This window comes from Cricetulus griseus (genome assembly GCF_003668045.3).
Source record: "Cricetulus griseus strain 17A/GY chromosome 1 unlocalized genomic scaffold, alternate assembly CriGri-PICRH-1.0 chr1_0, whole genome shotgun sequence".
NCBI lineage: Eukaryota > Metazoa > Chordata > Mammalia > Rodentia > Cricetidae > Cricetulus > Cricetulus griseus.
The window spans coordinates 147,713,933-147,726,731 of record NW_023276806.1 but is presented as its reverse complement, the minus strand read 5'-3'; the positions used below and the strand labels follow the sequence as shown (position 1 = coordinate 147,726,731).

The following is a 12,799-nucleotide window of genomic DNA, read 5'->3' as shown; positions in this document are numbered from 1 at the left end:
AAAAATAGTTGTTTTGTATTAGCAAAAGCTATTCACTGAATTCTGCTGTTCTTTAATGAAAATCAAAACTAGCAGTCCATGAATATTTTGTATCATCATTCCAATTCCCAAATTACCATTCCCTCAACTTTCTCTAGGCAACAGTGCTTTGAGATAAGTGTCTTATTGACCTTTCAGTAGCTATCAATTTTCAAAGCTTGTATCCAATGATAATTGTAGAGCCCAGCTTTCTGATAGAGAATTCCAAGCAGGGTCAAACATTATGATGCACAGTAAGCTATGCCTCCGGTTATTAATTTATCATTTCTCTGAGTGTACTTTGTAGAACTAAAGAATTTTTAGGTTTGAAAATAGGAAGAATGGTAGCAAAAAATTCACTCAAATGTGTGCATAGCCATTGTAGCTGTACAAAGCAACCATAGCCACCTCTGATATCAATCATCAGTCTCATCAGTAAATTGACTTTGAACTGTCTATCAAGGGAGCAAACAGCCTGTGTTTAACCTACATATTTGCAAGAACCACAGCTCCCAGCATTTCACAATCAGGCATCTATTCCTGCTGTGACCTTGTGATGAACCTGGGAAACAGCAGGGAGAATGGCAACAATAAAATCAAACAGACCTAGTTTTACCATATTGTTACAGACTAATTGTGTCTGTTCCCAACTTTGCTATCTAAAAGGCAAGCAGGCAGAGTGGTTACTAATTATAAGAACACTGGTGAAAATTAGTGAGGCCGCATGTCTACCAAAAACAATCCTGTCTGATCATTTGGTCATACACACCTTTGATAAGTAATGGTGACCACTAAAAAAAGTTGAATGAAATGAGTGAGATTTTAAAGGACCAGGAATATTGCTTTTATTAATGTGGCAAAAAGTGAACCTTAAAGAAAATCCTGCTGTACATAAAGCTGTATGCAAATTAACACACATTTATTAATAAGAAGTTTGCCATCCCCTCTCTTCAATGAAGCTGGCGAGGCCCCACTTCTCTGTCTATTCAGGTGTTCAAGCCATAGACTTGGAAGAAAGACCCACTTGAGTCAGGTAAGAATATTCCAGGGTCAAAAATCTTTAGCCTTATATTCAGCGTCAGAGAACCATAAATTCTATTAAGCATACAGTTTAATTTTTATCCTATGTTCATAATCTTATTAGCCCCTTGTACAGGATTCTTACATCCCATTTATGTTTCCAACAACTCTAGAGTTCACATTTACTTAAAAACTGCAATTTACTAATAGTTTCCATTTATTTGACCATATCATGTTAGTGAATAAGGCACCAATTTCAACAAAAGACAATTTGTGACATAGTTTGCTAAAGAGAAAAAAAAAATCATTTGTTCACTGCAGCCAGTCTAACAAATGCTCGCCCTTGTCTTGGCTAGAGCATTGCTTCAGCCTAGCCTGGTTTATCGAGCTCCAAGGGTCACATCTTAAATTATCACACCTGAATACAACACAAGGTAACAATTACCTATATTAGTGTGTTTAAGAGTAAATTATATATACACCTATCTATGGAACATCAATTAATGAAAACAAAAAGGGCCATGATTTGAAAGATAGCCAGGACAGGTATTGGGAGGATTCAGGAGAGAAGAAATGGTCAGTTTCATAAAAGAAAGGAAATTTTTTTTAAGTAAATCAGAAAGAAAGCTATGTCCATTTACAGGTACTCATCTCAAGGAATTTTTCTATAATGAGAAACTACATGGTTCACTGCCCTGCTTCTAGTCACAGAAATAGTTAATGCAGCCCCAGGACCCTGGGCCTTTAGCTCTGGGTTGGGAGGTCTTTCCAGTAGAAATAATTTCACGCAGGTCACAGTTGTTAGTGAAAATAAAATATTTTACAGTAAAATGAGACTGGAGGCCCTGCAATTGAAAGACCAAAACAAGCCAAAGAGAAGGTTGCAAATGATCAAGTGATTGCTGTCTGCTGTGAAACACGGCACCATTACGGAAGCTACATATGGAAGATTTTCAGAACATGGGCTTCTAAGCTGTGAGTTTTAGAGAGAAGGGATTTGTAAGGCTGAGGCAAAGCGGACCTTTGTAGGTAAGCATGCTGAGAACAAGTCCCTGATGGGCTAATTAAATGTTAAATTATCCTGTGGACCCAAGAATCCTAAATGATGTTTCTAATGCCATATTTTTTGTTATTTTTATACCTTGGTTACATTTAGGAAGATTATGCCATGATATCTGCCAAAATTTATCATGTATTAACATAGGGATGATAACATGAAATGCCAGATAATAAAGGGAGAGAGGAGGGAGATCAATGAATAGAAATAAAGAAACGATATAGCAATTGAGCAATTGATTTTTATTTTCATCTTATAAGTCAAAACAGAAGGAAACTCATAACAGCTCAACACTCACTGAAGGATCTTTTTTTTATCATTTCTGGCTAGAAAAGAAATTTCCCATGGGGTTTTTTATAAATGAGACACTGAATCACCTAATATAGCTTCATTGAAAATACAGAGTCCTTTTGCGTGTGGCTACTTCTTGTGTCAAGCCTTAGCAGAACTAATAGCTGAATTAAAATTTGACATTAATAGGGGGTCAAAAAGTTACAGTTAGAATCTATAGCTCTCTAATGGCCTCCTTTTCACCCTTTTATCTGCAAGTGTTTTCTCAAGGACTGTTTCTAAATGTTGCAGCTAGGATACACCCAACAGGGACAGCAAATATATTTAGTGATAGAGCCAAAATATAAGAAAATCTCATATATGGCACAACAGGCTTCACTTAAGAAGTCTCTTCATAAAGTCTGGCCCTGATGCCAGAGACTGTGTATATAGGGAATCAGGGTGACATGGTTAAATAGCAAGGCTTGAAAAGTATACTCAGGGGATAGTAAATGAGTTTGAAAGCAATATAAAGTGAATTGTGGCGAAAGGTAAAAGAGAAAAACAAAACTGTGTTAATGTGTTTGTAGGATTACTGATTCAAATATCTTTGACAAAGATCTTGGTGCAGCCCTTGAGTGTGCTGTATGGTAGTCAGTCGGTATAGTACTGGAGTCTGATCTAGTGAAGTCAACCATAACTTAGCCATGTTTCCCTGAAGTATGCATTATTAAAGGGCATAAGCCATTTGGCCAGAAAAGAGAATGTTTAGGAGAATGATGACATCTCCAGGTGACCTCTGTTGTACCAATGTACCAAATGACATTACCAATGCAAGCAAGACAAATGCATGAAGCTTGTAGGGAAAACAGAGTCCTGTTTACATATGTCTGTAAAACTATCCACATATAAAGGGTGCATGCTCAGTATCTGAAGTTTTCATCAGAGATTAGAAGGCTATCTACCCATTCAGTATTTCAAAATATGGGTAATGTGTACATAGCTGCATCAGGCTCAAAGGTCCCTGCCATCTCTGTGACTCGGATTTTATAGCTTAGATGAAACTTTTGTTGATTCCACATAACACCTTATATTCTAAACCTATTGTCTATGGATCCTATTCTTGAGATGTTGTCCTTAAATGAGAGAATTAAAACTTTGTGACACTGTACTTCATTATGTCTAGTATCTTATAGATTTTAAGCATGTTTATGTATTCTTTTCGCATTGGTAGCTCAAAATAGTCTTACAAAATGGGAAGGACATTCTGTACTACACACACACACATACACACACTTGCTCACCAGTCATCACACTTAGATAAACTCACACACACACATTAAATGCATGAAATGAATTTCAATCTTTAATGTGGTGTTGATTGATTACCAAGTATAAAAAGTAATTGTTCAAAAATCAATCCCAGTTGAATTGGAATGAACTCTGTAACTACATGAATTCCAGTTTCCTGGGGTTTTTGTTGTTTTATAGTCCCATAAGATGTTAATATGGAGCAAAGCTGGATGAAAGGTATAGGAGAGGTCCCTTGGATTCATTTCCTCATTATTTTATAACGCTATAATCAATTTGCAACATTTTTAAAAAGGGAAACTCTAAACAGTCACCCCCAAACACAATAGCCTACCAGTACTATTGGAACAAGAGGAAGGTAGCAAATATAGCAAAGGACAGAAAGAAAGGTACAACAGAGGCATGAGAACTTTAATCATGTGCCCCATTGAGAAGAGGCCTGGCTAGCTTGGGAAATCCAGAGGTTGCTTCTGAGCCCCCCTGGCAGAACAATTGAAATTATATTTACTTCTCTGTAGTTAAACCTAAATCAAGTTGTTGGTACAGTGTATGCACATCGCTAATTACTTTTTAAGCATAACAGATGAATGAATACGGATGTGGGAAAGGAAGAGAATAAATAGTCTCCTTGGTACCTGGCCTCTTTCCCATTTTGTAAATGCCTATGCCAAGTTAAGGGTGAGATTCACAGCTCAAATTAGCTACATAGAGTGCTGTCAGGTGGGCAGTGAAGATCAATCAAGAATTAGAGCTGTGGTTGGGATTGTAGCTCAGTGCTAAAGTGCTTGCCTGGCATAAACACAAGGCCCTGAATTTGATACCCCATGCCAACAAAACAAAACAAGAATTAGATTTGAGCCTGTACAAAGCTACAACATCCCAGCAAAGAAATGTGAACTCACATCTTATTCATCTGTTCTTGGAGTGAAGACTACAGAATAACCAAAGGGTTTTTTTGTTCCTATGAAATATGTCACAAGATATTTCTATGAAGTTCTACAATAGAACCCATCCACCATGAGCAGCAATGATTTTTCTCCATTGTCTCATGTCCAGTCCAAGAACAGACCCAGTACATAGCTGAATGATGTCCCATAAATATTTTTGGATGCCAGGCACTGCTGTAAGGATTTCACATAATGAATGTATTATTTTCCTCATGATGATCTTTTGTAGCAAGCACTATTAATATCATTTCCACGTTATAAATGCGAAAATGAGAGATCCAGTACCTTAGGCAAGCTTCTAACAACTATCGGATGACAGAGCTGGAGTTCTGACTCAGGCCACCTTTATAATTTAAAAGTAAATAAATATTATGGCCATAAATAATGTGTGCCTTCATGCATGATACAGAAAAGATGGAGACTTCTTAACCTTTATGGGCTTATATTTTCAGTGAGGAGAAAGTGAAGTGTTTTTCTCAGACACTCACTTTTGACCTTTCAAAAGTTAGGAATCACAATAAAGGTTTGAAAAACAAGCCCACTTTAATTTCAAATGCCTCAGAGTCCTGAGGAATGGGAAACAAACTTTCAGCCTGATTGTGTCTGAAATTGTTTCATATCCTCTTGGTCAATCAGAACACTTTTTACTGGGCTCCTCAGTGTGGCCCAAACAGACAGCCACCTTCCTTCCCTCAGCTAGGTGAGCAACACTGATTCCCAACCACTGTACAAACCGTTTTGGGTTTTAGAAGGATTAGCAATGACTGTAAAGGGGAGTGAAGGGCGTCGACCCTCAGTTTCCCTAAGGGCTCAGCATGAGGATCCCCAACTTCATTCTAGGCTTCCAGGTCTGAAATAAAGCTATTATTTCACCCTCTCTCTGCATATGAGCCATTTGCAGGTTTCTAGCAGCTCTTGATAGCCCAACGTGGGAGATTGCTTGGATTAGAATTAAACAGAACTGCAAACTGGAATTTTCAGTTACGATTGGAACATTTCTGTTGTCAGGATGACATCATGTGACACTTCACTCACATTTGTGAAGGAGCCAAGAGATGTACAATTTTGTTTTATCACAGTCACTTTCAGAATGACACAGGCACTGTATGCTTGCAACAACGAGCAGGCTTTACGATGCCCCCTTCAGGCGGAGCTACCTCATGACAAAAAAAAAAAAAAAAAAAAAAAAAAGAAGGAAATACTGCACCATCTCCAAAGAACAAGAAATGGGCTAGAACCACCATGTCTCCTCCAAGACTTCAGCCTACAAAACTAGCACCAGGAAACCAACCTCATACCCTTAAGAAACCACTTGGGATTGTGCTGATAAAACTCACCAAAAGTATATAATGACAGAAGACACTTCCAGGCAGGCAGTGTTACAGGACCAGCCATCAGATGAAGAGAGCATTCCCATCCATGGGGTTGCACCAACTAATTCTCAACTTGCTTTGCTAATGACATCTGTTTGACTATTCAATTTAGTGCCTGGTGTAATCCTTCCCGTACTTATTTTCACCATTTATTGTCTGTGGTTTTCTTTGCTATTGTTATTTTAGCAACACTTTTCTTCCATTCAGTTATTTGTAGAACAATTATTAGGTGGCAGCTGCCAAAATGAGCCCCGGGGCCCAGATCAAAGAACAAACCAAACATCCTATAGTCCTCATGGACTGTTGTCTGCCAAGCATTAAGAAGACATAGATGAGGCTGGAGAGATGGCTCAGCTATTAAAGGCTAGGCTCACAACCAAAATTCAAATGTATATATAACCATGATGAGCTACCCAGGACTTTCTCAACCTAAGGAAGGTTCCCCCAAAGATTCTGTCCACCTCCACATTGGCCAGAGGAATATGACCTACTTGATGTGTGTATTGCTTTCCTACAGCACTTGTAACAAACCACCACGTGCTTGTTGGTTTAAATGACAGGAATTGAGTTTGTCACAGTTCTGAGGGCCAGAAGTCCAAATTTAGTTTTTGCTGGCCCCAAAGCAACCTGCCAAAAGACCTATGATCTACCTAGATTCTCAAGTCAAGAATCTGTTTTTTTGCTTCTTCCAATTTCTGGGCATGCCTTTATTATTCCATTTGCACTTGCCCCATTCTGGTCTTTTTCTCCATGCCTGCTTTTCCATACCAAACCTTCCTCTACTTCCACAGTACTAGAACACTTATGACTGCCATTGGGATCCACTGAGATAATTTGTTGCAATCTTGAGAGGGATTACTTATCTCAAGATCTTCAGCATTTATTGGTTCGAAAATGGCATGGTGACTTTAAGACCTTAGCTACTTTTCTATTTTGTCTAAACATCACAAACCCAGAGTGCCCTCCCAAGCTAAGGAAAGACACTAGTTTTCTACCATCCATGGGAATGCTGATTTTCCATTCTCAGACACAATGTACTGGATCTTTTCCATTGCATCCTGGGTAAGTTCCTTCTTCCCTTCGAAGTTTGAATGTTCTGTTTCTTGTACTTCTACTTCTTTCCATTCAGTGGTGCCCACAAGTCTCTTCTTCCTCCCATTGGCTCCAATGTAATATGAAATATGAATATGAAAAGATGAAGTCATCATTTTATCTTATGGTCAAATGCTTTAGGTATTTGGGTCTTGGGGTCCTTTGTACTTCTTAGGTATAGGGAAAAGGAAGGGGGATGAAACAAAAATAACATAAGTTAATACTTCAGGGTGTGGCACTGCATCATAATTAAATGCTCTGACTGATGTTGCCGAGGAAAGGGAAAAACAAAATCTCATAGCCAGTGTGGGAGAGTATGATTGAAATTACCAAGGTAAGAAAGTCCATGATCCCAAGGTTTTTCCATGTAACTAAAAAAAGATCAGGATGGCATAGGCAAAGTCTGTGAGATAAAATGAGGCAGAAGATTGCCAGCTATACACAGAAGCTTTAACTTTATTTTAGATATAATAAGAATCTCAACCCAGTATGTCAATTCTGAAGTCCCATAATTTGCTTAGAGTTTCTGGTAGTTCCTGAAGGTGCCCGTTAAGAAAAAATTCCATTAGTTTTATCTCTACTCAATTTTTCCTTAATAAAATTCTTTTTATGCATCATTAAATCACTTGCCTGGGATCTAGCATCTGATAACTGCAGCATAACTTTATTTTTTTTCATTGTTACTATTAATGTAAATTGGAAACTTTTATACTTAATTGATATTTTCAATCCCCTAAAAGGGACTTGTTAATTTTCAGGTTCTTAAAGTTTCTTGAGAGTTTAGGAATGTCTGAGCCACAGTGTATTCATTTATTGTGTGACTCTCTTTTATCATCCATGAAGCAAAAGTAGCAATGCCTTTCCAGCAAGGGTCACCTGAAGGTTACATGAGAGACAATCTGTGAGTCTATCTTATGCTGGATACCTTAGAAATACCCAGTGACTGCTTTTATCTTAGAATTTTACCCACAGAAGGACTTAACTTCTCAGTCAGTTTAAATCTGTCACTATGTATTTGTCCCAGTTGGGGTTCTATTGCTGTGAAGAGACACCATGACCACAACTCTTACAAAGGAAGAATAATTACTTTGAGATGGCTTGCATACAGTTTCTGAGATTCAGTCCATTATCACCATGGCAGGAAGCATGGTGACCTCCTGGAAAAATAGCTGAGAGTCCTACATCTTGCAGGCAACAGGAAGTCAACTGTGACACTGAATGGTATGATATCTTGAGCATAGAAAACCTCAAAACCGGCCCCCACAGTGACACAGTTCCTCCAATATGGCCATATCCACTCCACCAAAGCCATACCTCCTAATAATGCCACTCCTTATAGGATTGTAGGGACCAGTTACTTTCAAACTACCATAGCACTGTATTGGGACAGTGCAAATACCTCATTAAAGGCAGTTGTACACTAGTTTTTGGAAGGGTGATTATGAGAAAATCACTGGAATGTCCAGTGCCCTTGCACCTTCAGAACCAATGTAATAATTTCTGTCCTGTTTTGGTCTGCTGATAACAACCAAGATAAAAGAAAGGAATAATAAAGCATTGAAATAATATGCCTTAATTTTTCCTCAAAGATAGCACCACTGCTGTGTTTTTAAATTATTAAACAACCTTTTCAACCAACTCCCAGGTGAGCTTGTCTATGTTTCATCTCATGACCAAGTCTTAATTTGTAAAAAGCAAACATTGTAAATATGATAATGATCATTCTGTTCTGGCCAAGAAACATACAGTTCACCTCAAAAAAATGTAGTCTTGGTCTTCAAATGCTGCAAGGTCACATATTTCATCATCCATTCTCCAACTCCAATATCTCTAAGCATTTGTTTGCTTTAAGAGTTAAGAATTCATGAACTATCAGAGTCATAAGCTTGATGGAGTCTCTTCCATTGAAGGGACAACATAGCATAGGATTAGAAGAATTTACAAAAGGCCTTATAAAACCCATTCAGGAGCCTGCATTTATCATTTGGAGGTGAAAAAATGATTCATGATGACATTATTTGTACTTAGACTATCCTGACAATAATTCTCTAGAAGGAAACATGGAATTAGTGAAAGTAAGGAGGAAACTCTTAAGATTCTGGGGAGATACAGTGGAGGTCTTTAGTGGGAAAATAATGGCTAGGATAAAAAGTTAAGAAAATATTTGAAAATTATTTTAGAGTTAATGATACCAAGAGTAAGACCTACAGTTGATAGCGTGCGATAGGTGAAGGACAGGAATTTGCCAAAGATGGGTTTCCCAAACCTGCATCTTGCCTTTTTTGTTTGTTTGTTTGTTTTTGTTATTACAAAAAATGACAGTAAAAGGGAGAAAGCCAGGAACCGGCTGCTCAGCTATGTGTAGTAGCTGCAGGCTAATCTATGGAAGATGGGATGGTGGTAGTATGGTAATTTAACATTAGTTTTTGTAAGAGAAAAATGAAAAATTGATTGAGTTCCATCAAACTAACAGCAATTCAATGTAAAAATATTATTATTATTATTATTATTATTATTATTATTATTATTATGATTACTTTTAAATTTTTGATCATGAAAGCCTTTCCATAAATTACTTGTGTCTTAATAAAGATTTCTTACTCTTCAAACAGTTTATATTTTCAACTAGGTAATTATTTGCTGGAAATGCTATTTCATACATTGGAGAATGTTCTGCCAGGCAGCATAACACCCCAGCCCTCTAAACATACCAATCAAAAAGTGTCTTCAAGGGCTGAGGAGTTAGCTTAGTGTGTAAAGTGGGTGCTGCATAATTAGGAAGGTCTGAGTTCAGATCCCCATGTAAAAGCTTGGTGTAACCCTGGGAATCTAATAAGCCTAGCACTGAGAAGATGGAGATAGGACACTACATCTCACCAGCCAGTCAGCCAAGGCAGTTGATAAGTTCTATGTGTGGTGAGACATTCTATCTCAAAACACATTGTGGAAAATGATGGAAGAAGATACCTAACATCCATCTCTGCCTTCACAAACACTCAGACACATGCTCATGCACATGCATGTATGCTACATGCTCACACCTTACCCCATTCACATAAACACAAACAAAAAGTGTCTTCAGACCTGCCACTCCAAAAGGCAAAAATTATGCCTAGTTGCGAACTGTGACCTTCAACTAAATTAGTAAATTAAAAAAAAAAAAAAAACACCTGACAACTGAATGATTAAGCTCTAATTGCACAGAATATATATCACATGGTTTGTGAGAATGTGGTTTTTATGAGATTGTGGTAGACAGGAAGCCACAAATAGGAACCATTCTGGAAGATACTTCACCCAAAGCTTGTCTTATACAGGGCTCTGTGGGCACAAGCATCTTGCCTGATGCTAATTACCCAACAAAGGCAAGGTAGCTGATCACTCACAATGGTGAGATTTTTGTTGGCTTCATCTCTAAAGGAAAACAATACTGTGAGAATGCCACTTTAAAGTTCTCAATAAGACTGCCAAGATTTATCAGCCACATCCTGTGCCTGACACTGGGAAAGGAACAGTTCAAAGAAAATACAGCTCATATCCAAAAGGAGCCCATTGGACATGAGAGCCCTAGAAGCTTGTAGTTACATTTTTCGTGAGAAGAACTGGTTGCACTACTCATAACTAGCTTTTTCTTCAGCTTTGGATGATTTGTAGAAATATCATGCCAACCTGTCACAGAAAGAAATACACCAAAGGTTTGCCACTTTGCCCTTCTGCTCAGGTCTAGAATATTCAATAAAGTCTATAACTAAAGTCCATGGGGGAACCTCTCGGTTACCCAGTTTTATAATGACTCTGAAAGGAGAGTGGCATTCAGGCTATAGTGCTTTTCCTGAAACTCCCTTTGTTTTTGTGTCCAGGCTCTCGTGAGATTTTCAAAGTCCAAACCAAATGATTGCTGTTGTGCTAGTAGTTCTTAAGCAACATGGAGGTGCCATCAAATAGTGCTGCCTATGCTATGGCAATTTAGTTGTAGTTAGTCACGCAAGACTGTTTGTACACATTCTGTTTCTACATGACTTCCATTTTATTAGGTGACATTGATGGGTGGGATGATACAGGGCTGTATGAGGTTGACTGTCAATCATATATAATCTTCTGGCATCAATAGTTAAAATGTATTTCCTTTCAGTTGTATTGAATATAATTTTGCAGATATTTAGTATACTCCACAAAGAAGCCAAATCGAGTTCATTCTTATTGGCTTCTAATTTTTAGCATGTGTGTGTGTGTGTGTTGTATGTGTGTGCCATATGTGGTGTGTGTGCATATATGCATGCGTGCATGTGTGTGTGGTTGCACACACGAAGGCCAAAGAAGCACATTGCCTTCCACTATCACTTTCATCTCTAGTTTCTGAAAAAGTCCTTCACTGAACCCAGAGCTCAATGTTTAGGGATAAGCCGTCTGGCAAACAAGTCCCAGTCATTCTCCAGTGTATGTCCCCGTGGTTACAGGTACTGAGCTAAGGTCCTCTTTATGGGTAGCAAGCACTCTTACCCACTGAGCCATCTACCCAACTCCCTTATTCTTCCTAATTCTTTTTTTATTAGCAAAATAAAACAAGAATTTGGATATGTGAAAAATTTACTATGTGTGTTCAATTATTCTATGAGTAAAATGACTCAGGTATAGTCATACAATTTCTTTCTCATGCTCTTTCAGTTATCTATAAGAATGTGATACCTTCAGCAGAATATTTATTATTATCCATGATCTGTTACTCTCCCTAGAAGCAAGTACATTCATCCACCTAACAGATTAGCTGCTCACTTCTGCCACCAATTCTTTTGTTAGGGAAATGCTAGATTGGGCCAACTGTCAACAAAATACATCATTTAGAGCTCGAGTGGCCACAATGACTGCACATGACATTAATTAGTGTAGACAAGGTCTCTAACACCAGATGACTATAAACTTGTAATCCTCCTCCTTCTACCTCACAAATCCTGGGACTATAGACATACGCCTCCATTCTCAGCTTTATGGGATGCTAGGGATTGAGCTAAGAGCTTCAAGCATGCCAGACAAACACACTACCAATAAAACCAATTCCACTGACATCTGTTTTAAATAATTTTCTGTTTTCATTTATTCATTTTTTGGTTTTTCAAGACAGGGTTTCTCTGTATTGCTTTGGAGGTTGTCCTGGAACTCAATCTATAGAACAGGCTGACCTTGAGATCCACCTGGTTCTGCCTCCAGAGTACTGGGATTAAAGGCATGTACCACTACCACCTGGCTAGCTAACACAGATTATTTTATGGCATAGCAGAATCCCTAACACAAGCAAGGGAAGTGAGGTGAGCTAGGCAGACATTTCTCCACAGAGAAGTAAATGTTGAGCTGTAAGGTAGGTTATGAACAACCCTGCTCAAAACATGGAGATTCTGGCATTAGAGAAAATCCAAAGTCATTTTGTTTAGAGTCTCAAGGATTCACAATTGAGTGTACGAAGCTAGAAAAGTGGGTTACCAGGAGCTATAGATTTTGGTCTCAACACCACTAGGCCACAGAGCAATTTTAAGCAAGAATAACACATAATCCAATTTGACTCTGAGTCATTCCTGAGATTACAGGGTTTAAAGAGCAGCCTCAAAGGAGACAGAATTGGAGAGAGGCAAGGTACCCAGGCTGAGAAATAATTTAATGCTAAGAGAAGAAATATGCCTCAGTATTAATCTGTCATGGAGGAAATAATAGTATTTCTT

The 12,799-nt window shown here is 38.2% G+C and overlaps 1 protein-coding gene across 1 annotated transcript in view; it reads left to right on the top strand.

Moving 5' to 3' along the window:
• The window catches only part of Lin7a (lin-7 homolog A, crumbs cell polarity complex component), a 117,124-nt gene that overhangs the window by 89,870 nt on the left and 14,455 nt on the right, over nucleotides 1–12,799 (top strand). The gene's annotated exons all lie outside the window — the stretch shown is intronic.